Source organism: Pleurodeles waltl, chromosome 5 (assembly GCF_031143425.1).
Source record: "Pleurodeles waltl isolate 20211129_DDA chromosome 5, aPleWal1.hap1.20221129, whole genome shotgun sequence".
Classification (NCBI taxonomy): domain Eukaryota; kingdom Metazoa; phylum Chordata; class Amphibia; order Caudata; family Salamandridae; genus Pleurodeles; species Pleurodeles waltl.
The window spans coordinates 423,548,984-423,572,812 of record NC_090444.1 but is presented as its reverse complement, the minus strand read 5'-3'; positions in this window follow the sequence as shown (position 1 = coordinate 423,572,812).

Genomic DNA, 23,829 nt, shown 5'->3' with positions numbered 1-23,829 from the left:
AAAAGAAGTGGTGCAAAAGAAGCCGAAGAAAGTAGTGAAGGAGGGGAGAATGGCAGGTCCATTTGTGAAGTGACTTTTAGACAGGTTAATGATATCACCCATTGGGGTGGTATTCAAAAAGAAGCTGAGCGAGTTACAGCTTATGCAACATTTATCATAACAGAAGGATCTTCCATGAATGTTTTTTACAGTAGAAGACATGGTATCAGTGAAATACAGAATGGTGGATGATGCAGTGGACCTGGTGAGAGTGATGGGTGCTGGGATCCTGATAGCAAAATGTGACATTAATTCAGCCTTTCATTTGTTGCCAGAACATTAATATGGTATTCAGCTGTTCGCCATGCAGTACGAAGGCTAAGTTTTTGTGGATAAGGCGTTGCCGATAGGGTGCTCTATCTTGTGCTTTGTTTGAGAAATTGAGTTCCTTTATTCAATGGTTGTCATCTATTGTCCTCGGTGTGGATTTTGTGCTTCATTATGACACCCTGGTTCTGAGGCCAGTAGATTGTGACAGTGGTAAGGATCAATCAAATGTTTTTCGTGGTTTAATGGAGGATGTAGGCGTCCATCTAGCACCTGAAAAGATGGTGGGTCCACCTACTGTGATCACATTTTAAGGCATAGAGATCGACTCTATGGCAGTGGAAGCAGGATTACTGATGGGCAAAAAGAGGAAGATGGTGGAATTAGTTTATGAGATGCTGCAGAAAAAGAAGGTGCAAGTGAGGGAGGTACAGGTGTTGTTGAGCCATTTGAATTTGTGTACTTTGTGGTGACAGGTGTTTTATAGGCATCTGGCTCGTTCCATAGCGGTCTCTCACTTCCGCACCACAGAGTTGCATTTGATGGCAGGGGTCAAGACTGACTTGAGGATGTTGGCAGCTTATCTGAGTTGGTTTACCTAAATGCCATTACAAAGTCTGGGGGATGAGGTGAAGTGGTATATTCAGATTTGTTCTGATGCTGCTGGAAATAGTGGTTTCATTTTGTACTGGTAAGACAGATGGAGTACTAAGCAGTGGTTGAAACAATAGTTCTTTCCCTTTGGTTACGCCGATATTGTGGGGGCATTTTTTCTGGAACAAAAAGGTAGCTTTCAATGTGCTTTCAATGTGGACAACATGTCAGTGGTCAGCACAGTGAACAGACAATCAGCTAGAGATGTGCACATACTAAAGTTGTAGCAAGTATTTGTGTTGGGCTGTTTACTACACAACAATGTAGTGTTTAAAGCAGTGGTGGCTCTTCATCGGGGCCTTAGGGCACAGCCCTGCCTCCTGCGAGTTTCCACTTACTTCTCCTTGCATCTGTTGCTAACGATTTGTCTGAGCAGTGTCCATGAAAACACAACTTGCATCTTTTCATGAATAATATCTGTGGGGCGGACAATTCTCTCAGCCTTGTCTCCACACCCCTGATGACAGGCGGAGAAGTGGGGCTGAGGAGGCTGAGGCACCATCTAAAAAACAAGCATTGTTTAAAAACAGAGCACACTGTAGGTGAAAGTCTGGATTGCACTTGTGAGGTGTGAAGTTTAACTACAATCCCCTCATGCAGACACAATCCATTTTATTTAGCAGACATACTGTGCATGCCTCAGGCCTCAGTATGTTGCTTTAAGGCCTGATGTCAGTTCATCCCTGAATCCAATGAGGAGGATCACTGAGCAGCGGGGTAAGATCTCCAGCACTGTGCTAGCTTCTAATAGGGCTGTCCTTAGAGTTCTATCAAGAAGCAGGGTGAGGGTTAGAGGTGGGTCTTCAGGTTTTCAAATTTGACCTTGCAGTTCTGGGTGGCTCCTCGTTGGTAATCATTGCTTGCTGGTTCCAATGCCCAGCACCGGATTCCTCCTCTGCTGCTGCCATGGAGCTTCCAAGTTACCAGCAAGGCAAGGTAAATTAAAAAATAGTGCTTCTCTGTGCATGTGTGTGTATGTGTTTGTGAGTGATGGGGAGTGAAGGAGGTTGAATAAGTGTGAGAGTGGGAGTGTGAGAGTGTGATTCAACCTCTACATGGCCCCCTTAGGTAGCCCCCTTAGGCACCATCGCCAGACACCACACACTCAACATCGTCTCATTCGCCAATGACACTCAGCTAATAATCTCCCTCACCAATGACCCGCACACAGCCAATACCAACTTCCACAACGGAATGAGGGCAGTCGCCGCCTGGATGAAGGATAGCTGCCTCAAACTTAATACCGAAAAAACAGAAGTCCTAGTCATCAGCAACAACCCCTCAGGCTGGGAAATCTCCAGGTTGCCCACTGCCCTCGGAAACGCTCTGGCCCCCACCGACCACACCCTCGACCTCAGCTTCATCCTGGACGCAGCACTCTTGATGAACCGTAAAGTCAGCGCAGTCTTCTCTGCCTGCTTCAACTCCATGCGCATGCTCCGGAAGATCTTCAAATGGATCCCAACAGAATCCAAAAGAACAGTCACCCAGGCTCTTGTCAGCAGCCACCTAGACTATGGCAGCACACTCTACGCTGGAACCACCACCAAGGTACAGAAAAGACTGCAACGCATCCAGAACGCCTCCGCCTGTCTCATCATAAACACCCCCAAACACAGCCACACCTCTGCTCCACTAAGAGACTGTACTGGCTCCCAATAGACAAGAGAATCACAGCCGGAGGAAGATCCTTCTCCCACCATGCTGCCAAGACCTGGAACTCCCTTCCCATCCACCTCAGAAGATCTCCCACTGTATCGCAATTCAGAAAGGACCTCAAAACTTGGCTCTCACCTGATCCCCTCTGTCCATCGACGACCTCTCACTTACTGCCCCCCCCCCCAGCGCCTTGAGACCCTAGCAGGTGACTACTCACGCTTTCCAAGTGTTATGATTGATTGATTGATTGATCAAGAGTTGTCCATGAGAGTAAAAGTGAGGCTCTAATGTGAGGAAATGGAGTGTATTAAATGGTGTGGTTGAGCGACTTCACTTTGTAATGCACTTAACAATCCCTTTAGGTCCAGTAGGTTTCTTCTGTAAAACCCTCAGCTCAACCTGTGTAGCTGTGGCACTAACCAGCAAGAGGAACATGTGTTAAGCATTCAAACAGCACCAAATAATTAAAGAGGAAATCAACACGACACTCAAGAAATCCAACATCCATCTATGAAAATAGACTATGGGGGTGATTCCAACTCTGGCAAGCGGAAACCACCATTTGGCCACCACGCAGCCAAAATTCCGCGGCCCCCATTCTGACATTCCCGCTGGGCCGGCGGGCGCTAACCAAGTTAGCGCCCGCCAGCCCAGCGGGAATGAGGCCGCAACACAGGAGACGGCTCCGAATGGAGCCGGCGGTGTTGCAGCGGTGCAACGGGTGCAGTTGCACCCGTCGCACTTTTCACTGTCTGCCATGCAGAGAGTGAAAAGCAGGCCGGGGCCCTGTTAGGGGGCCCCTGCACTGCCCATGCCAGTGGCATGGGCAGTGCAGGGGCCCCCAGGGGCCCCAGGACACCCCTTACCGCCAGCCTCTTCCTGGCGGTGTAAACCGCCAGAAACAGGCTGGCGGTAAGGGGGTCATAATCCCCATGGCAGCGCTGCTTGCAGCGCTGCCCTGGCAGATTATCACCGCCGGGGGAAAATCGGCGGGACACCGCCGTCCCCGGCGGTGCGACCGCGGCTTTACTGCCGCGGTCAGAATGGGAAATGAAGCACCGCCAGCCTGTTGGCGGTGCTTCCGTCATTCTTGCCCTGGCGGTCCAAGACCGCCAGGGTCAGAATGACCCCCTATATTTTTATAAGATGTTAGATGCTAGAACAAAAAAGATACACTGGAGTGTTCTGGAGACATAGGCCCTCATTACAACATTGGCGGTAAAAGCCGCTTACCGCCGTGCAGAAGACCGCCAACACACCGCCGCGGAAATCCGCCACAGCTATTATGACCCACAGCACAGAATCTGCCAAAATTCAGACACCCACACAAGTCCGCCACACCAAAGGTCAGTGATAAACTGGCAAAAACAAATCCTCCACCATCACGCCAACAGAAATATGCCCACACTATCACGACACACGAATCCACGCGGCGGTCTTTCAACCGCGGTATTCCATTGGTGGTACACACTGCCGCGCTCAAAATACACACACAAATACAAAACACAGCCACATTGGACAATTCAAAATACACACCTGATACACATACACACACCCACACACCCAATCCAATATAAAACACACACACACATCACCCACAAACCCTTACAACAAAAATACCGAAAGAAGGCCAGAGAGAGACACAACAAACTACTACCAAGCATCCACAGGCACACCAGACCATCACCCACATAACTTCCACGCACCTCACACAACACACGACTACATATCAGCACACTCATCACCACACACACCACCGCACACATCACCCACACCACCCCATGGCACGGCAAAGACACCCCAGGTTCTCGGAGGAGGAGCTCAGGGTAATGGTGGAGGAAATCGTCCGGGAAGAGGCACAGCTATTCGGAGCACAGGTGCAGCACACCTCCGTAGGTAGGAAGATGGAGCTATGGCGAAGAATAGTGGACAGGGTCAACGCAGTGGGACAGCACCCAAGAAATCGGGATGACATCAGGAAGAGGTGAAACGACCTACGGGGGAAGGTGCGTTCCGTGGTCTCAAGACACCACCTTGCGGTTCAGCGGACTGGCGGCGGCCCCCCACTTCCTCCCCCACAACTAACAACATGTGAGGAGCAGGTCTTGGCGATTCTGCATCCTGAGGGCCTCGCAGGAGTAGATGGAGGAATGGACTCTGGTAAGTCAAATCTTAACTATTTCATCCCCCACCCTACCTGCATGCCATCACATACCCCCACCCTCACCCTCACCCCCATCACTCCAACTGCTCACAAATGTCCCAATTTCACAAACCACCCATCCCAACACCAAGCCCTGCATGCAACAACAAAGCATGGACACCCATCACCAAAGCATGCCCACTGCACATACCCATACACCCCCCTAAACCATCATCACACAAGGTCCCACACAGGAATGCAAGCACTGGGGTACACGGTCACCCACCCATTACACACCATGGCACACACAGATGTAATAAACATCATTTTATACCCCTGCAGGACCCCTACCCAACGTCACCGGACGTCGGTCCACACATGTCCACACCACCAACAGAAGAGGCCCACAGTGATGACAGCAGCTCTGTCCAACTGGATCTAGATGACCAGCCCGGCCCATAGGGGACCTCGGGACAGTCGGTTCCCATCACACAGTCACAGGCCACTACAGAGCTTCCACTCTCTGGAAACACCAGCACAGCACCCACCCAGTGGGCCCATACCTCTGTCCCCAGGACACGTCAATCAGCAGTGTGTCCACCACTACAGGGAACCCAGGCTAACCCACCACCCCAACAACAACAGGGACCTGGGGGCAGTGGTAGTGGGCACACGGTTCAGGGGACGGAGGCACAGGAACACAGGGGAACTGGGAGGGCTGCCGTGCGACAGGGGGAAGACAGGCCAAGGGAACCCACTCTCCACAAGGCCCTCTCCTCCATCATGGGAGCCTACCACCGCTCCCAGGAGACAATGGCAACGGTACTGGCCAAGTTTCAGGAGACCCAGCGCCTGCAGGAGGAACACTATTTGGGCTTCAGGGAGGAACTCAGAACCATCAATTCCACCCTGGGCACCATCATAGGGGTGCTGAAGGAAGTACTCAACACCAGGAGGGACACTATGGCACAACAAGGGGCCCCTGACACTAGCATGGACGATGAACTGCCCACCACCTCCGCCGGCGCTAGTGGACAGGACGCCCCACCACAGGACCACCACACCAGCACCCCACCCCCTGCAGAGGGAGAACCACCCCGCAAACGGTCCCTAAGATCCAGGACAAAGACAGAGAACAATGCCAAGACCCCCGCCAAGAAATGAGACCACCTTGAATGTCATCGTTCTGTCCCACTTTGTCACCCTGTCCATCCTCAAACTGCCCCAGCTCCACTTCCTATGCCCATTTGGGCAATGCACCTGTGAGACTAAACGACTCGACTCTGCCATGAACATTCCTCCACCATCACCCCTCACCATTTTACAACCCCCTCCAATATTTAGCACTTAAATAAACACCCTTGAAGCACAAAACAATCTGGAGTCAGTCTGTGATTTCGAAATAGTGTATTAGCAATTACAGTGACACAATGTTCTTTCAATTGTAATGTCAACATACCTATGTCACACAGCTCTAGTCCATGAGGAAACAAAGCAGATGTCACACAGTGGGACCCACATCTGTGAAATCGTAAGGGAAAGGGACAACTCAGTGACCATACACTGGGTGAAAACGACAGACAGTAGAGAGGTAGTAGTGTTAAAGTACATGTAGTATGCAGGTCTGTACCCTTACCTGTGTCTCACTGGAAATATTGCAGGATCACTGAGTTCTTGTTGTCCATGTCCTCTTCTTCGGCTTCCTCGTCTTCACTGTCCACAGGCTCCACAGCTGCAACAACACCGCCATCTGGACCATCCTCCTGCAGAAAAGGCACCTGTCATCGCAAAGCTAAGTTGTGAAGTATATAGCAGGCCACGATGATCTGGCACACCTTCTTTGGTGAGTAGAATAGGGATCCACCTGTCATATGGAGGCACCTGAACCTGGCCTTCAGGAGGCCGAAGATCCGTTCGATAATCCGCTGAGTTCGCCCATGGGCCTCATTGTAGCGCTCCTCTGCCCTTGTCCTGGGATTCCTCACTGGGGTCAGACGCCATGATAGGTTGGGGTAACCAGAGTCACCTGCAAATATAGAGGGACAACTGTTAGACACACACTAATCTATAGGGATATCCCCAGACCCAGACAACCATTCCCACTGTCTTGATTCCAGGTGCTCACCCAATAGCCACACACAGTGCCTCTGGAGTTGCCCCATCACATAAGGGATGCTGCTATTCCGCAGGATGTAGGCGTCATGCACTGAGCCAGGGAACTTGGCATTCACATGGGAGATGTACTGGTCTGCCAAACACACCATCTGCACATTCATGGAATGATAACTCTTCCAGTTTCTGTACACCTGTTCACTCCTGCGGGGGGGGACCAAAGCCACATGTGTCCCATCAATGGCACCTATGATGTTGGGGATATGTCCAAGGGCATAGAAATCACCTTTCACTGTAGGCAAATCCTCCACCTGAGGGAAAACGATGTAGCTCCGCATGTGTTTCAGCAGGGCAGACAACACTCTGGACAACACGTTGGAAAACATAGGCTGGGACATCCCTGATGCTATGGCCACTGTTGTTTGAAATGACCCACTTGCAAGGAAATGGAGCACTAACAGCACCTGCACTTGAGGGGGGATTCCTGTGGGATGGTGGATAGCTGACATGAGGTCTGGCTCCAGCTGGGTACACAGTTCATGGTTTGTGGCACGGGCAAGCCTGTAGGTGATGATCACATGTCTTTCCTCCATTGTCGACAGGTCCACCAGCGGTCTGTACACCGGAGGATGCTGTCATCTCCTCACATGTCCCAGCGGACGGTGCCTATGAAGGACAAAAGCGAGCAGAGAGTCAACCAACTTAGAGGTACGTACCCACAGCTTACACAGAACACGAATCCTAATCCGAAAAGTGGCCTGTATGTGTGTTGAGTCTAGGCCTAGGTATGTGTGACGCAGTTAAAAATTAAGCCATGTGGGCCCCTGAAATGGCGGCTGCCTGACCTCTAACGTGGGACAATGGGATGTGAGGTAACTGCGCTGGCGTTGTACAACGTCGCAGTAGGCGGTCGAAGACCGCGGTGAAATGCTGCATTGGTTAACATTGGACCCTATGGGTCCCCGGAGCCAATGACGATGTACGGTGACGGTACGCACGGCCGCGGATGTGACCAACATTTTCTATCTGTTCAATCACTCGATACCTGATCTTCGACAGGAGAGGACCTACACTGCAAGTGCTGCTGTGACCTCGGTCTGGAAGAGACAATGGCTCGAGTGTCTGGGGAAAGGGTCCCTGCCTATCGGAGGAGTCGGAGAAACTCGTGGATGGGGTCCTCCCCCAGTACACGCTACTCTACGGTCCTCCAGACAAACAGGTAAGTACAGTGGGAGCATGCTGTATGGGCTATGCCTGTCTGGAGTGGGGTGGATGAAAGATGGGGGGGGGAAGATTGAGGCGTGTATGAAACGACGATGAATGCATGTGCCACACGGCAAGGGTAGAGATGGGGGCCAATGACTGTGACGGTGCAGTTGGTAATAAAGTTTCTCTTCCCTGTGTACAATTCATGTAGGTCAGCGCCCACCAGAAAAAATATATTTGGCGTGCCATCGCCAAGGACGTCCGGACCCTGGGGGTCTACCACAGACGGAGCACCCACTGCCGGAAAAGATGGGAGGACATTCGCTGCTGGAGCAAGAAGACGGCGGAGGCTCAGCTGGGGATGGCCTCCCAACGTGGGAGGGGTGCCCGTCGCACCATGACCCCCCTGATGTTCAGGATCCTGGCGATGGCGTACCCGGAGTTGGATGGGCGCTTGAGGGCATCACAGCAGCCACAAGGGGGTGAGTACACTCTCATCCTGCTGATTTTGCGCACAGTGGAGGTGTCTGGGTGGAAGTGGGCTGTAGGTTTCCCTAGGCCAGGGCGAGTTTAGTAGGCAAGGTCCCTCCGTAAGGCAGCCCATGTGGCACCCCACCCCACCTCTGTAGAGTGCAAGTACACCTAGTCATGCCCCTGTGTCATCCATGTGTGCAGATGTTGTCCATAGCCTTGTAGGCCATTTCCCAGGGATTGAACAGTGGAGCTCAAGAGCGCGGCGTAGTGCAGGGGGCTTCTGTGACTGTCGTGTCCACCAACGGTAGCGGTAATGCATGCACTCAACATGTCTTTCTTCTGTTCCCCCCCCCCCTTTTTGTGGTCTCCCTGTTCTTGTGTGCATTAGCATCATCAGGCGGAGGAGCAGTGGCACCAGAGCACAAGGGAGCTGCATCCCACATGGCCCTGGAGGGCGACACTACGGACTCGGAGTTCACCAGTGGGACGGAGGGCGAGGGGAGCTCCACGGCGGGGACAGGAGCTGACACCAGCGACACGGACTCGTCCTCTGATGGGAGCTCCCTTGTGGTGGCGGCAACATCTGTGCCCCCCCATCTACAGGTACAGCCGCCACCCCCCTACCAGCACCGCCCTCCCAGCAGCCCCTCAGCCTTTGCCCCATGCCTGCTCACCCAGGAGGGTGGGCATCACCTTCGCCTACCACAGTCACCCCTGCTGCCCTCAGTGAGGAGGCCATTGACCTCCTCAGGTCCCTCACTGTTGGGCAGTCTACCATTTTGAATGCCATCCAGGGTGTAGAAAGGCAGTTGCAACAAACAAATGCACTCCTGGAGGTCATTCATTCTGGTCAGGTGGCCCTTCAGCGAGCTTTTCAGACTCTGGCCTCAGCACTGATGGCAGCCATTGTCCCCGTTTTTAGCCTCCCCCCTCCAACTTCCTCCACCCAGACCCAATCCCCTGTACCCCATCCTATACCAAGCACACCTTCAGACCAACATGCGCACACGTCAACACACAAGGGAAGCTCAGGCAAACATAAGCACCACACATCCCACAGGCACTCACGCAAACATCACACACATGCAGACTCACCAACATCCACTGCCTCCACTGTGTCCCCCTCCTCCTCGTCTTCCTCATCCCTCCCAGTCTCGTCTACACTCACACCTGCATGCACTACATCTACAGCCACTACTGCCATCACCAGCACACACACCACCACACCCCGCTCACGTGCAGTCACTACCCCCACTACCATTCACACGTCCCCTGTGTCCTCTCCCAGTGTGTCTGTGACGCCACCTCCCAAGATACGCAAACGCAGGCACACACCCACCCAACAGCCATCCACCTCACGACAGCCTCCAGCGCATGCGCCTTCACCCAAAGTCACCAAACGAACACCTCCTACAACCACAACCTCTTCCTCCACTCCAAAACCCCCTCCAGCTCCCCGTCCCAGTGTCTCCCAAAAACTTTTCCTATCCAACCTTTACCTCTTTCCCACACCTCCCCCACCCCGTCCGTCTCCTAGGGCCCGACTCTCCAGGTCCCAACCTAGCACCTCAGACACAACATCTCCGGGACCAGTGGTGCCTGTAGTCACCGGAATCTGGAGTGCACCGGCCACCAGGGCAGCCAGTGTGGCACGGAGCCACAGCACTGACAGTCCCCCACCTGTCAAGCATCAAAAGTTGGCCAGTGCCTGGTGGGAGAGGGGGAAGACTCCAGCACCAAAGCCGCTCCCAAGGGTCCCGGTGGGAGTGTGGAGTCAGATGCGACACCTTCCAAGGTGGGGAAGGGCCACAAGAAACCCGGCAAGTCTGGGAAGAGCAGCACGGCGGAGAAGACTGCCATCATCCCCGCTGCCCAGGAGGCCACCGCCAGCACCTGCCCTGCTGCCCAAGAGGCCACTGCCATCATCCCCGCTGCCCAGGAGGCCATCGCCATCATCCCCGCTGCCCAGGAGGCCACCGCCAGCACAAGCCCGCTGGACTAGAGAGGACCGCCAGCACAAGTCCCGCTGGGCTAGAGAGGACCGCCAGCACAAGCACCGCTGGGCTAGAGAGGACCGCCAGCACAAGCCCCGCTGTGCTAGAGAGGACCGCTAGTAGCTGAGTCACTGCAAAGGAGCCCGCCGCCTCAAGCACCGCTGAACAGGGCACCGCCGCCTCAAGCACCGCTGAACAGGGCACCGCCGCTACAAGCACCGCTGAATAGGGCACCGCCGCTTCAAGCACTGCTGAACAGGGTACCGCCGCCTCAAGCACCGCTGAACAGGGCACCGCTGCCACAAGCACCGCTGGCCCATGAGTGCCAAGGGCACTGACTCTACTGAGTCCGTCACGAGCAGGATGAAGCACTCTGGGCACCATGCCCCCTCCAGAACCAGTGGAGACTGTCATCCATTACCTCTGTCCTTAGCAGGATGAAGCACTCTGGGCACCATGCCCTCTCCAGAACCAGTGGAGAATGTCATCCACTACCTCTGTCCTTATCAGGATGAAGCACTCTGGGCACCATGCCCCCTCCAGAACCAGTGGAGACTGTCATCCACTACCTCTGTCCTTAGCAGGATGAAGCACTCTGGGCACCATGCCCCCTCCAGAACCAGTGGAGAATGTCATCCACTACCTCTGTCCTTAGCAGGATAAAGCACTCTTGGCACCATGCCCCCTCCAGAAACAGTGGAGACTGTTATCCACTTGAGAGACTGTGGCTTTGCACTCCCCAGGATGGAACAGTGGGCAACCCACCCACTGTATAGACTTGAAAGACTGTGGCTTTGCACTTCCCAGGATGGAACAGTGGGCAACCCACCCACTATATAGACTTGAGAGACTGTGGCTTTGCACTCCCCAGGATGGAACAGTGGGCATGTGGCCCTCTCGTGGATTTGGCGTTGTGCACTCAACCGGCTGAGGTGCCCCCCCTTTCCCTCCCCCTGCGGTGCCTGTTTTCTTGCTCTCTGATGCCCCTGCAGTGTTATCTTCCTCATGGTCGAGGATCTTGTGTGGGCCTCGCCCATACCGTGTGGGCCCAGTGTTCCACGGACTTCATTGGAGCACTACCTGGACTACTAAGCTTGGTGTATATTTTGTTTATGGTGTATATATATATTTTTGCGTCCTGGATTTTAATATATTACAATGATTACACTCATTTCCTTTTGTCTTTGCATTTTTCCGGGGAGGGTTGGGGGGTGTAACTGTAATGTATCATGCTGTATTGGTGTGTGTGTTGTCGTGGGTGAGGGTGGGGGTGTTGCCTGTTGCGTGTGTTTCCCCCTGTTTTTTCCCTCCCCCCTCCCCTGTGTCGTAGGTGCAGTACTCACCGTTGTCTTCGCCGCCGACGTTCGTGCTCCTGGTAGAGGAGCAAGAAGATAAGGGCTGGCAGGATGTACAGCTCGGGTTCCATGGCATCTGGATTCCTCGTGGGGTGTGTAGAGGTGAGCGTTTTCCCTTCGAGATCCTGTTTCCGCGTGTTTTTGTCCACGGTGAATCCACCCCGGAAAAGGTGGCGGATTGGTAGGTTGTGATACTGTGGGCGGTACTTTGTCTTCCGCCTGTCTGTTGCCGGTGACCGCCATGCTGTTTGTCTGTACCGCCGTGGCGGTCGGAGTGTTAAAGTGGCTGTCTTTGTTGACGGTTTCCATCACGGTTGTAATTCCAATTTTTTTACTGCCAGCCTGTTGGCGGTCTAACCGCCGCTTTAACACCATCTGCCAGGGTTGTAATGACCACCATAGATTTTACAATCAATAATAAATCTATGCAATTTCACTAAACTGCGAGCAAGCCTTGAGAAAGTCAATGAATTGGACACTTAAAATCTTTTTTTTTTTAAACTAAGGTGTTACTGTGGTCGGTGAGAAGTTCTTTGGGCGACCAATTCCCACAGGGAGCTAGTCAGAGGGACCAGCAAGATTCTCAAGAACAGTTGCCTTCACAGGTGAAGCAGTCTGTAAGCAGTTCCAGGTACTTCATCTGCGTTGCAACGGAATACTATGGAGTGGTGCTGATGTAAGAGATAAGGGATGCTGAAGATACTGTAAGAATGGTGTGGATATGACAAAGCCGATGGGGGTCTTCCTGCAGAAATTTCACAGTCCATGAAGATGGTGAAGAGGTCCTGTTTCCAGGGTTGTAGTCCCACAAAGTCCTCACTGGTCTGGCTGAAATCCAGTCACGAGTGGACTTTCAGTCACGTCACCTATTGTCGAGGTCACAGACTAATCCTTCCTGGGTCAATAAATTTGCCTCTGATGATCCCAGCAACTCTCCAACAGCAACCCCGGGCTCAGAGAACTCAGATGCAACTCTGTGCACCGGCTCTTGATCCTCAATGCTGCACGGCGATGGTGGTAACAAAGTGAAGACTTAGGGCTACCAACTTGCCCCAGCAGGCTTCTTCAGCTATTGTGCCCCTGTGCTGCGAACAGGAGGCTAGTCAGCTGGGCCTTGGAGTTCTCCTGGCTTGATTGGGTGCATCACTGCTCTTCCAGTCTGCATTGGCGGACTGGGGAATTGTTATACTTGGGAGACCTCCAGTGTGGCATGATCAGTGCTGCAAGCCCTGGGGTACCCCTCTAATGTAATGCACTGAGTACCATTGTACCATTTGCTGGAACTTACAGGTAAGTTAGAAATTTCCAGTTGGGTATAGCTAATTCGACATACACTTTAGGTTCAGGGCACTGGTACTGAGGTCTGGTTAGCAGGCCTCATTGCAATCTCAGAGTAGGAAAAAAACAGCGGCATCAGCTGAAACTTTGGAAGTGACCAAACAAAAAGAAACATTTCCTTACACTAAGTTTGAGAGAGTGTATGAATAAGGGAAGGTGAATGAGTGAGTGAAGGAGAGTAAGTGCTTTAAAAGGAGTGAGTGACTGGAGATTGTGAGAGGGAGTGGAAGTCAGTGCTGCAGCTATCAATAGTGCATCTGTTGCACTTGCACAAGGGCCCAGAGTAAGTGAGTGTGAGAGGTGAGTATGTGTTAATGTGTTTGTAAGTGTGAGTGAGAACTAGTCATTATGAGTATGTCTGTTTGTCAGTAACAGTGAGTGAGCATTACTGAGTATGAGCATATGAAAGTGTGAATTAGAGTGAGTGAAGGGGATGAGAGAGAAAGTGAGAGGGAGTGAGTATGAGAGAGTGGGAGTGAGTAAGAGTGTGTTTGTTTGCGTGTTTTATGCTTATGAGTCGCCCACCTGCCATGGCATACTCAATATAAATCTAGGCATATGGCGGCATATAAGGTAAAATGCTGCAACTGGCAAGTTGGAGATAATTATTGGCATTAGGAAGGACACCCATGGCAAAATGCAGGCCATGGCATACTAGAAGTAATCCTTGGCATGGAACCCCTGTGGACAAAACACTGGTATTTGCATACTGGAGAAAATTGTTGGCATTGTGACACCTGGGGAAAAATGTAGTTGCAGGCACATTGGAAGTAATTCTTGGAATAAGAGAGAGAACCCAAGGCAAGATGTAGACCCTCAAATACTGGAAGTAATACTTGACATATGGGGACACCTCTAGCAAAGTGCTGGTGTTGACATACTGGAGGTAATTCTGTTGTAGGACTTTTGTTGTTCAAACAAGACTGCTGGATTTGGAGCGGCAGTACCACCTCTTGTGGGTGACTAAGTCATTCCCACAAAAGTTGGTTACTGTCGGCCCTACCCTAGCGGCTTGCTAGCAGCACCTCACCCAACCCAAAGAAAAGGTAATTTGTGGCAGCCAATCGCATGAAACTCTAGTGACCTTTCAGGGAAGTTGTGGTGAACAGATCTCACCCGTTTCTCTCATTAGCAAAAGGTCTCATACACACACACAGGCAATAAGGCGATGCAGGGTGGTTTTCAATATATTTCTTGAAAAGACTGTGATCTACAATAAAATATATGAGCTGCAATTTTTAGGAGAATGAAGCATAACACAATTAGGATTGTGCGGTTAGCGACCTATTGCAATGAACATGTATTTACAATTCCTACCTAACGCGTAGCATCTAGTTTCTAGTAAGAGCACAGCAGTGATATCCGAATCTGTCCATACTCAGTCCATGAGAGTAGAACCTACTGCCATTACCTTAGAATGAAGGTCTGCTCTTTGTCTCCTTAGCCGGCTTGCAGAGACAAGGCTGAGGTCTTGCTGAAAAAGGCATGCAGCATAGATGGAAACCCTGGTCGAAAGGACCCCTCCCAACTCCCACTTGGCCTACATGGTGTTTTATAGAAAAGCATGTTTTTGTTGTGCGAAATAGGCCATACGTGGGCATGTGCCGAAGTGTTAAACCATGTGCATGCTCTTGTGGCGGCAATACCAAACAATCTCTCGGGTTGGTCTGGTACTGTTCCTTTTCAAACTTGGGTCAGGAACATGATGAGAAATATTGTGCATAGTAATAAAAACAACGCTCTCGCAGAATAGCAGTTTATTAGGAAAAATAATCATCCCCACTGAAAAGCAAGTTATTCTAAAATTATTAAATGAGAATAGAGCATATTATCTAAGTAAAAGGTCACAGGCCGCAGGCCCAAGCTCAGCTAAAATATATGTGCTGGAGCAAGGTACTAAAATGAACCCAAATTATATTGGCTGTAAGGAGGTGGTTGAGGGAAGAAAACCATGATAAAATGCTGGCTCTGAAATACATGAGGAAACTTTGAAATATAGCTAATGTGGGTAACATCAATGGCAAAATTCTAGTACTGGAATACTGTATGTATATCTTGACATAAAGGGGTACACATAACAAAATGCAGGCATTGGCATATTGAAGGTAATTCCTAACATATCGGGAACTCTCAAGGCAAAATTTGAAAAAAATGGGGTTAACTCTTCGCAAGTGTTACGCCCCACCACTTTCAAAGATCAACTTTCAAAGATCAACAGCTGACACTGGTTTAGAGCAAGCTCATCCTGGGAGTGATCAATGATACTGCGGATGCTTTATCTCATTTGCAGTGGAGGAGATTCTATAAGCTCACGCCAGAAGCCGAGTAGAAGGAGACACTGATGCTGAAAAAATTGTGACAGCTCGGTGATTGAGGATGCTTCAGTTGCTTGAAGGTTCCTCAGCTGCATCTGCTAGGATAGGGTATATGCATGCCTGGGCACTGTTTACAGCCTGAAGAGCAAGGAAGAGGTTGTAGATTGAGTAGGCAGTGAAAAGCGTCTGGAAAACGTGGTTAACTTTGTCTTGACACAGATTGACATAGCTTTGTCTCCAGTGACAGTAGCTGGCAAGATGGCATAAATACTATTTTTTAGGAAGTTGTTTTGGGGTTACAAACGAACAGTGGAGGAATTGGGACATAGGATTTTGGAGAGTTGGACTAGAGAGAGGGGTAGAAAACAGGGGATAAAGAGGGCAGTAACAGTGACATTCCTCCAGAGAATTGTGTGAAAGATTGCATGGTTTGTGTAGCTTCTGTAATAAACCCTTATGCTTGTCATTGCTGATGATGTGGCTATTTTTTAGGGCATTTAGTGTGTCTGAGTTAGAGGGAACTGGGCAGTTCAGGAGTTTGAAGAGGCAGGACATGAAGGACACTGTGATGGGAAAAGAAGTCAACTTACAGAAGTCTAAGATACGGATCAGAGATGAAGAGTTAAAGTGATTCGCTTGATGGAATTTCAGAAACACGGAATAGGCTCTGTGAGGTGTGGAGATATTTTCTAAGGGTGGGTTTGGGTAGAGGAGAGTGGGCTTTTGTTGAAGAGGGAGATCAAAAGGTATCCAGTTCACAATTGCTTTTTGTTTTGTATGACATTTTACATTTGTTGCATTTAAGAATTTTGGGCACATTCATTTAGGATACGGGTGGCTTTAGAGGCTAGTGGAAGGGGATGTACAGTGGCAACAGTTAGGACATTAGGGAGATAGATGTCAGGTAGATTTAAGAGATATTTGCACCCAGAAATTATTACTCCGAATAAAAAGTTTGTAGTTTTGTTTTTGTTACTGTTTCACTAAAGGTTGTGTTCTTGGCCCAGGGTGTCATACAATTTTGATTTGGTTTTGTGGATGCTCCTTTGTAAAATGGGCAGCTCATCATGCGGATCAAAGGACTGTTGGCAGGCAGCTCAGTTTTGATGATGTCAGTTCAAATTCAGTGGTAAGGGAAAGGGGCGACAAGGTGGGAGGAGTTGTTATTGTGTTTGGCAGACTTGTTTAGACAAAAAGGTGGCACAGATTTATTGTTAATCCATTTAAGAGAGAGTCATTTTGTGCAGTTAAAAGGTTTGGCCCTGATAAAAGATATGAAATTGGACCTGAAAGAACTTCAGGGCTCTGGTCAGTTACAGCTTTGGTGTGGACTACATTAATTGAGAGGGGAAAGTGGAGAGGAGCCAGAAATATGGCAGCTATAGATAGGGCGAGGCGGAAGGTTAACAAGGAGATGCTGATTTTTTTGTGGGGATGAGTGTATATTTCAGCCGGAGCATGAGGACATACGATTTGAAAAGGCTTACTTGTTCCATGACGACGGGGTGCACCTTTTGGTCATGGCCATTTATTCGCCGCAGGTGAGGGATCAGGTGGCTGGCTTGTTTGGAAAAGGCTGATTAAGTAGGGGGCAGAAAAACACCTTTAAAAAGGTTTTTTGCAGAGTTGCAGGTGTGATGATTGCTTTCAAGCCAGAATCAAGTTTGTTAAACCGTAGGGCAGTCAAATCAGCTCCAAAGGGTGGAGAGGACATGGTTGACGGGTTTAGAGTTTGATATGAGTTGAGGTATACAACAAAAAGAGTTGGTTTGGGTGATGGTGAGGGGATTGATAAAAAGGTTTGTAGGTATGTTGCTAGAGAACTGTCTTACAAGGCATGAAGGTGGTCTTTAAGGGTAGAGGGTGTGTTGCGTAGAAATTGAGTTGTATAGTGAGGTTTAAGCATAGTCTGTGTGGCAATGGCCAGGGATGGTTTTTGATGTGATATGCACTTGTTTCATTTAAGTGGCCTTTTTCACATATGTATTCAGTGCAGTGCAGTTCTAGGGGTACGCCGTCTCCCTGTCTATCCATGAAATCATTTTTAAGATACCATACTTTCCAAAACAAACTATTTTCTATATTGGATAACATGACATTTTCTGCTTACAGTCCATGGGAGGATGAGAGACAAATTTAGAGATCAGTGCCCTGCCTAAATATCGTATATGGTAAGACACCTGCACACTGCTTGTACTGCATTACCGGAGCAGCACTGTTGTGGTTTTAAAGGTCTTATGAGTAAAGCTGTGCACACCCTAAGCCCCTATTGGACTCATAGGACAAGCACAAATAGAGAAAATGCTTCTTGGCATGTACCAACCCTATTTTGTGAGTCAGTAATCTATGACCTTCTTGCAAAATAGGGTTTGAGGCTTGCTATTAGGCAGGGGCGTGCCAAGGGTGTCCCGTCCTAACAGCGACTCGCACTGGTATGTAGGAATGTTTTGTGACCAGGAATGCAGTTGCAAAACATTCTCAGTACCATCAACTTCAAGTTGGTGGTAAGCCGTTGACAAATGAGAATGGGTCCCCTAGGGACCCCTTCCCCCTTGCGAATAGGGGTACAAACATTTTTTAAGAGCAGGCAGGAGTTCCACACACCACTGCCTACTCTTAAAACATGAAAAGAAAACTTTTAATTTTTCTTTTTGAAATGCAGCCTTAAAGGAAATGGGATATTTAAAAAGCAATCACAGACATGGTGGTCTGCTGACCCCAGCAGGCCACCATCCCTGTGATTTTAACCATTCCCAAATAGGTCACGAATTGCGACCTGCCTCATGAATATTATTGAGGCTGGTCTCTTGTGACCCATTTGGAAATCGCAATAGCAGTTTGCGATTTCCTAATAGCAAATCACAAAAAATATTAGGAAATCACAAACCTAAAGCTATGTACATCTGGCCTCATTGTCTATTACAAACTCTGATTATCAAAACTATTCTGTGCAAATAGTACACAATTATTTCATCCCTGAGCAAAAAAAACACTACATGATAGCTTCTGTCCCACAGTACCCACAGGATGCTGAAAGAACTCACACCAGGTAGACTACTCATCTGACTCCCAGCTCAGTCAAGCCATTTCAATAAGGGGCATCCAAGTGCTGCTCTTCTTATATCATGTTTCTTATGATGTCAGCACACCTTCTCCTGGAGACTTTCATGCCCTGACTTGGGGTGACTGTCTTTCTGCTTACCAAGTTACCTGCTAACCAGAATGCAGAAATCTTTCTTTTAGCAAGAGAGCGTTGGCTAGAAACATCAGTGGAGTACACTGTGCGCTTTGCTTCCTAAACAGGATCATGCCCCACTCTATCCTAGTTCGGGGGTAGAAACATCTAAGACTGAATTTAAGAGTTTAAAGTTACTGCTTGTACTTTTTCACAAATAGGGAGAGATCACCACCATCATGGAGGAAATCACCCTATTGGAAAGTACTGAAAAAATTATTAAAGTTTATTGTTATTTTAAAGATACATATTAAGCATATTTGATATAAAATATACATGTAAAATAATGTAAATGATATGTAATTAAAATAGACCTAATAAAATAAAATGTTACAGCACATTAACTCATGAAGTTAAATGTGCATTAAATAATTTAGTCATTTAAATATATTTTTTAAATTTATAAATTTATAAATTTTGTTATTTAAATTTATAAATTTATTAACAAATAATCTAAAAACTCCCCTCCCACAGAAGCAGTTTTATGTTTATTTAATATGTATTACATTTTGTTAAAAGTTGTGTGGAATTAATTTAAATTATTTTTATTTTTTACTAAATGTTTAAAAGTTTATTTTTTTTAATACATCTTGAGCTAAATGTATGGGCAAAAAGATTTGCGATTTCTTAATTGCGAATCACTGCGAATTGCAACAAGGAAATCACAATTCCTTATGTACGTACAATTTCAGCCCACAAATTGCAAGTCGCTACCAAGTCCCATCACAATTTTGGAAATCACTATTAGCGATTTCCAAAATTGCGACTGGGGTCGCACAGTACGAATGAGATTGCAAGTAGAGAAAAACTCTTCCTGGTCATGGGTAATCACCTCTGAACCAGTAAGTGCCTCACAGTACCTGGCTGGAGACCAGCATGAGTTTGAAGGTGGAGTGCAGCTGCCATTTCCAGCACAGGTTTCCAAAACACAAAGAAGCTCCATCAGCACCAATGGCCAGCCAAAGTGGAGAAAAGGATGCTAGAGGAAGGAAAAGAAAAATGAATTTTTCTGAAAAGGAGTCGGCGATCCTGACTGAGGAGTGCTGTGAGAACCATGAGGTACTTTTTGGAAAGGCATCCACAACAGTCCCAGACTCACAGAAGAAAAACATCTGGCAGGAAATGCAGGCTAAAATGAATGCCGTTGGAGTCACCCACCGGTCCATAGATGAGATCCATGATATGACCTCAGTTCGCGTACTAAGGAAAAGATGGCAACGTGACTGTCGGAATCCTGGACAACAGGAGGTGGCCCCCCAACAATACCCCCACCCACAGCACTGGAGACCATGGTTGAGATCACCCTGGAGCCTGAGGCTGTTGTGGGGAATGGAAATATTGACAACTTCGCACCTGGATCCTCACAAGGTGTGAATTCCTTAATTTTTTGTCCAAGTCCACATAGAACTGCAGTTGACATCAATGATTGTGCCCCAATTAAGTACAGAAAGTACCATTATAGTGCATTATGGGACATGGAGTCAAAAAGTCAGCACAGAAGTCAAATTTCCATATTTATTGGAATGCTGTTACCAAAACATACACTCTTATATCTCATCATATCAGGGGCTAAACTGATTCTCATTTGTCCCACAGATCTCCCCAAGGTACATACTGAGGTACATATTGAGGACACCAATGTGGAGGCAGGGGAGGATACAAAAATGGCATCTGAGGAACCCATGCTCATTGTCAGTCACCCAGGCACAACACCAGCCCAGTGTATTACTGCCCCACTGTCACCACAGGAAGCATTAATGGAGGACAACAAAATCCTCAGCAGACCAGTCCCATCTGGCACCCATCTGTAAGGCAATGACTTCAGTGTGTTCCAAGGCGTGGATGCAGTTGGTGCTGTGAGGCACATCACACTTTAGAACCTGAAGCCAAGACACAGTTGTTTGGAAGTCTTGAGGTGCCCATGATCCAAATTCAACATCTGTAACACAGATGAAAATCGTGATCAGGGAGGGGCAGAACATGCAGCAATGCACATCATTCGGGTCTGATAATAGTGACACACAATTGACAGTCCAGAACACCAATGTGGTCAGCTTCACCACTGCCATACTGAAATTATGCCAACACATGGGGGCTGACCGTGACTATCAAATGCATTGTGATTACAGTACTGTGGCTAGAAATGACAGCCTAACCCACTCCATTGGTCGTTTGGCCAATGCCACTTCCACCCTGTTAAAGAGAACAGTGACACTGCAGGTGGAAATGGGACACTTAGTGGTGACGTTGCCAGGGGTCTGCAGCAGATCGCGTCTATTGTTGAAGTGCTACAAAACTCACAGATAGCAGGGGGTGTTGGAGATGTCTCTCACGACAGTAAGGACATCTCAAGTGTTAGCAGCGTATCTGCCAGTGATGCATGTGCCCTGTGATGCAGCAGCAGCTATACTCCTGCTGAAGAACAAGCAGGGGTAGGCCATGGTGGACGAAACTGCAGAAAGCAGTGATAGACATATATTGTTATGTCATATTGGCATGATTGTAGTTATTTTGGTTATGTAGCCCACATTTGTACTTTACTGACCACTTGCTTATCATACAGTTTACAACTCAAACTATGGCTGTAGAAGCCTAACATTCAAGGTTGCTTCAGCTTGCTGCATTGACTCTGCTTTCATCATTTCAGTGAGTTTAGTGTCACCCTGTTCTTATCTTGAAAAGTAATTTGTTTCAATGTGACCATGTTAGCATCTCTCCTCCACTGCTGTGGTTTGGTCTCTAGACTGCTGAAGAGGTGGTTGTGGATCCTCATCTTCAAAATTTGTGTCCTCAAAAGTGATGGGTAGTCCATACCTGGTCGCTATGTTGTGCAACATGGCACATATTGCCACAATTTTGCAGGCTATCTCAGAAGCATACTGTTCTACGTTCCACTCATGTAAAGGCACGGAAATCTTGATTTGAGCAAACCAAATGTTCGTTGAATCACCACTCTGGTGCAACGATGGGCAATGTTGCAACGCTTTTCATTTTAGTTTGCTTAGGTTAGGTATGGAGTCAGTATCCAATGCATTAACTCATACACACTGTCACCTAGAACAAAAAGCATAAGTGTAAGCACAGTAGAACCTGAGGTTTGACGGTCACATTCATATGTAGTATGTTGCAGCATCACATTACCTAATAAATAGCCATCCTCGAACTCTCCTCTTTACAGGCGCTGGTGAATTCCACTGTGCCTGAAGATGTAAGCATCATGTGAGCTACGTGGGTATTTTGCCACTATATCTATGATTACATTGTGGGCATCAAGTACAACTTGGTTGCTGAGACAATGTGTATTTTTTCTACTCCGAAACAGGTGTTCTATATGGGCTGGAGGACAAATAGGAACCTGTGTTCCATCTACACACCCTAAAACATGAGGGGATTTAGTCACCTTTTAAAAGTTTATTTTTGTAATTTGAATGTCCTCTGCATTCATGGGTATGTATATGTACCTGTTGATATTTAGGGGCATAGCATCTATGAAACGTGACAGTGCACTTTGTGACACCCCACCTGCAACAGCAATCAGGCCCTGGTAGCTGCCCGAAGCCAAAAGGTGCAGTGAGCACAACACCTGAAATGAGTGGGGATGGAAATGCTGCTCAAGGTATAGCTCTTAAGAGGTGGTTTAAGTAATTTAATCAACTCTAATATCTCTGCACAACTTAGCCTGTATTTGGCAAAGATTTCCTCTCTTCTGTCTGTTGGAAAATGGAAAGCCTGGTTCTAAAAATCCTCTTCTGTCTCCTCCTCCTCTCCTGGGCAGCCAGTAGTTGCATTTTCCTTGCAATCACATAGAGAGCAGCCATTGTGGATGCATTCTCGGCTAGCTTTTATAGTTTTCACACAGTTACCACCTCAAAGGAATCAGAAAGTGTATGTGCAAACAGGTATTTTTTGTGATAAGTTACTAATTGCAACTGCCTCAAACAAAAGCTTTGCGAGTCACAAATACCAATTCTGTAATTGCTACTCGCAAATATCAGCCATAAAAAATAGTGATTCACAATTCAGCTGCATCGTTATTTTTTGGTTAGCAAATGGCGTTCGTACATACTAAAACGCCACTTTTTCAGTCGTTCACGTATTTGCGCCTGCTTTGCGAGTCTCAAATCTATCGTACATCTGGTCCTTTATTAATGAATTGTAAAATAATTATTTAACAGTTATATATAACAGTCTAATTAAGTTTTCTTATGCAACATTATTTCCTACAAGTGTTATTTTAAGTCCCTGCTTTCATTATTTTCTTTGGGAATGCATTGAAATACCCATGAGTAGTCATGTGTAGTGCTTGACTTACTTCAAAGCTGGGATGGAGTACATTAACTATTGTTCTGTGACCTTAAGGGCTGTAGTGACTTTAGAAGTGTAATTTATGAATAGCAATGTGCTCACACATTTTATCATAGATATTCTCAATTTTCCCACCACTTGCTTGGTCCGTCCTACATTTACTATTAAGTAGTAAACGTACATGTGTTAAGCTTTGTCTATAGAGGAGATGAGACGGAGGTAGGTTTGTGAATTTCATTTTGTAATACGTAGTACTACTGTGGTATTATTTTACATACTACAAAATTCATTTTGTGACTAGGGCCCTGAATGTAGGAGAACTAGAACAACCGTAAGTATAGTAGAAGAACTGATAAACATCCGTGCACATCAACCCTCACTGTTCTTGTGTCGAGTTGCTTACGCCAGGAGAGACAAAGAATACATCTGTTCAACTTTAAAATGCCTGAACATGAATAAGAATGTGTGTCTCAGAACATCTAATGTTTTTTGTTCTCTCTCATCCTTAAAAATATGCAGCTTTGAAGATAACAAAGTCATCCTGTGAAATAAGTACAAAAGATGGTACAACATGGATAACTTATTTCTCATCTGTTTCTCTAAAAGGCTGCCCACAAATTCCACCTTCAGTCGTATCAAGGCCACAAACATTAATCAGGAACATTAAAAAACAGTGGGAAAGGAACCCACGTTTGACCTTAATGAAGGACTGTCTGCAGTTAAAGATATTGCA